The sequence below is a fragment of the Gekko japonicus genome, unplaced genomic scaffold (assembly GCF_001447785.1).
Source record: "Gekko japonicus isolate JY-2015 unplaced genomic scaffold, Gekko_japonicus_V1.1 scaffold109, whole genome shotgun sequence".
Classification (NCBI taxonomy): Eukaryota; Metazoa; Chordata; class Lepidosauria; order Squamata; family Gekkonidae; genus Gekko; species Gekko japonicus.
Window position 1 is genome coordinate 1747316 of NW_015164185.1, and position 3906 is coordinate 1751221.

Sequence of the window (3906 nt, forward strand, 5' to 3'; positions counted from 1 at the left end):
TAAGTGTTTTGGCATTATCCCTTTTATAATCAGGCTTTATGCTTAGTACAGACAAGTCATTTGCAGTCTGGGACATTTCACACCTACATTTCACGCCTATGTCCTTCATCTTTTAGATATGCTAACACATATTCCAGTTTTAAGTCTTTTGTTCCCTTTAAAACAGCCACTTCATGCGAATACTCTCTTGTCAAGGAACCAAGAATTACAGCAATAACAGCTTTTTCCCTAGGTGCATTTTCCATATTTTTCAATGCATTATAAGCATCCATGACATAATTCAAATGTTTAAACAGCAATTCACCATTTCTCATTTTTGCATTTATTAATCTTTGATAGAGGAACAAATAATTAGCATCATTTTTCGAAGCATAAGCTTGCTCAAGCTTCAACATCATTTGTTTCATGGATGTGCACTCTAAAAGTTCCTGATTATCTTTAGCATTTATGGATCCCATAATTAAAGACATTCCAAAACCATCACGCTCTCTGTATTTTTCAAAAGTGGGTCTGGCTGCAGGAGGATCGTCAGTTAGCACGGAAACAGCTCCATGCGCCTGAAGGTGGATCTCTTCCACCAAGAGAAATTACTTGAGCCTAAGGTGGGAATATTGAAAAAAGCAAGATTCTTAGCTGCAGACATAATGATTTCTCCTTGTTAATACATCACCAAAACTTGAGAGTGGTGAGGACAACGGGCGATCTTTTGTGTGCACAGGATTAAGGCTTTTCAGCAGAGCTGGCAAGGATCGATCTCACCCCTTTTCCTTTTTTCTTTCACTCCGCATGGAAGAAGACGAACTCAGATCAAACACTACAAGGCTTCTCCGACTTGGAGACACAGGCGACTAGTCTGGTCCCACAAGTTCATGAAGAAAACAGGATGTTATCTTAATCTCATAAATCCAATGTGAATTAAGATAAAAATTCCATTTTAGAAAACTCCAGCACACATGATTTTCTGTTGACTCAAAGTCTGGCTGCTGCACTCTGCTTAGCTATCTGGCACAGCTGAAGCGATCTGGGCACCCATAACCTTTGTTGGGTGATAGTGAGATATTGAAAAAAATGGTATTTAGCAGAGATAATATAGCCCAGCAGAGCCAGAGTAAAATAATTCAGACTGAGAGTCCATGTGGAGGACAACGGGCGATCTTTTGTGTGCACAGGATTAAGGCTTTTCAGCAGAGCTGGCAAGGATCGATCTCACCCCTTTTCCTTTTTTCTTTCACTCCGCATGGAAGAAGACGAACTCAGATCAAACACTACATCCTTACTCTACAAAGACAAAACTAGAAGAGAGATTATGGCTGCTTTTCTTGTTCCTCTTCAGAACACCAAAAAAGACGGGAAGAGAAGCCATAAAATGGTAATATACCTTGACACTTTAGTCCCAATCAAATTCCTGGATCAGGAAGAAAATTCCCGGGCTTTCTACAGCTAAAGAACATTGGTTACATGAAAAACATGTGACTTCCTGTGAGTAACATAAACAAACATTTAACCCCGGATATACTAAGTGTTTTCAACTTGTAATACCCAACACCAGGACTTTGACTGGCCATAAAAGATTAGAGGCTGCGGCCCCGTGATCTTCAAATGGGAGGCGACTTTCCTTGGCTGAAGCTCTGGGTTCTGATCCAGCCACAGCCCCCAGGAGCCTTGTGCCTTGTCAAGTGCAAAAGGGGCCTGCGTTTCCATAATGAGCCTAGAAATCCAGAATTAGTATAGATGCTGTAAGAAAGAGGGCGCTAAATTGGACCCTGTCTCTAAAAAGCACTTCTTTCCAAATAATCCTGTCTCCCTTCCACTTTCATGGCGAAATAAGTTCCAGGGGGTAGCATAATACTTCTGCCGAAGTAGATAGGCAAAGGATTACAGCCAGGTAGCGTCATCCTCAGTACCTGTGCTCAGAGCCCAGCCGGATTCCATCTGGGGAAGCTGACCGAAGCCCCAGTGAACAGTGGGAGCAGGAGGTCCTGTTGATATCTCCGCTGGCCTTTTCTCAGGGGGCCTTAAACTGTGCATGAACGGCATCCTGTTGGGTGATAGTGAGATATTGAAAAAAATGTATTTAGCAGAGATAATATAGCCCAGCAGAGCCTGAGTAAAATAATTCAGACTGAGAGTCCATGTGTGATTAAAATATAAAGTTTTTACTAAATTCTAGCATGGGGAAGGGTAACTGAGATGAAAATAACAACAGAGCTAAATCGGCTACATCCTTACACTACACTACAAATACAAAACTAGAAGAGAGAGATTATGGCTGCTCTTCTTGTTCCTCTTCAGAACACAAGACAAAGACGGGAAGAGAAGCCATAAAATGGTAATACACCTTGACACTTTAGTCCCAATCAAATCCCTAGATCAGGGAGAAAATTCCTGGGCTTCCTACATCTAAAGAACATTGGTTACATGAGAAACATGTGACTTCCTGTGAGTAACATAAACAAACATTTAACCCCAGATATACTGAGTGCTTTCAACTTGTAATACCCAACACATCCTTAGCTCCAAACCGCTGGGACAGGCCTAAATCTGGCGGGTGTTTGAAAAAAGGGGGGGAGGCCGAAGATTGCGGGTGAGGGCTCAGGCACGCAAGAAAGACTGCGGGTGGGTAAGTGGGAGATAAATACCCAGAAGACAGGAAAAGGGAGACTGTTGCGCAGGTTCCAGGCTCTTGTTCCCTAGTCGGGCGACATGGTGAGGGGCTTTCAGAACCCCTCTTCTTGGAAACGATCCAAGTCTCACAAACGCCATCTGGAGCCCCTGGTCCCAACAAGCCACACGCCATACAAAACTGGTTCTGCTATAAACAACGTGTTGCGTATTCTGGGACAAGCCGGGACCCCACTTCAGTTTCGTTTCTTGTAGCTTCCAAAACCAGACCCTCCTGCCTACCTGTGGGACAACCAGGTTTGCCTTGGCCCTCCGGAAGAATCGCAGGCATTTGAGAAGGAGAAGAGCAGTGCCGAGGGATCCTTCAGGGCCTTAAAGTGACAGGCGACAGTGCGAAATAAAAGGGCGATGCCCCAAGAATTTCAGATGTTTGGATGATATTTAAGTGAGCCGCCTTGGGGAACCTGATCGGGTGGAAAGGCGGCAGAAAAAAAGTGTTTTAAATAAAAATAAATAAAATAAATAGAACTCCTCCTTTTCACCTAAAAGGTCTGTGGCCCAGTACTGCAAACCCAAGCTTGGGCATGGGCTTTCCAGGTCAGGGCCTCCCCCTGTCTCGCCCCTTTCCAGTCCCAGTCTGAGCAGGTGACACATACCCAAGAGGCTCCGGGGCTGGACCGCTGGCTGCGTCACCTGAAATCCCCGCTGCCCTCCACGAGCTCTTATCCCTTTGCATGGGACTCCTCCTGGGCAGGAAAGGCGTGAGCCCCCCAAACACTCCCCCCCCCCAGCTTTGCTGAAAGGCAGGGAGGGCTCCGGCAAGGCATTTTTCACTCATCTAGAAAGAGGACCTTCCGGTACCTGCAGAAGGCTCTGGGCGGACTAGCGCCGCTGCCCGGGTTTCTGGGGTCGGCTTTCCTGCAGCGAAGGAAGGGCTGGAGCTCTCTTGCGTGGAGTCTGACGGAGGCTATTCCGAGGAGGCAGGGCAGCCGCTGGCCTGAAAGAGCCCCCCCCCCCTACGGTTTGTCCGAAATCTGGTTTCTATCGAGCGGGGGAGCAATGCCGCCCAGCCCCCGCGGTCGCCGAAGTCCTGCCCGTCAGTCTCTCCGAGGAGGCTTGAAGCGTGGCCCGGCGAGAGAGCTCCTTCCGACGTGCCGCAGCCGGGGCGGGGCTCCCAGGCGCCCACCGTTCCCTCAGCCCCCCTCCCGCCGGCCCTAGCTCGCCCTCGGAGCCGCCCCCTCCTCCCCTGGCCGGGCTGGAGGGAGGGAGGGAGGGAGGGCGGGC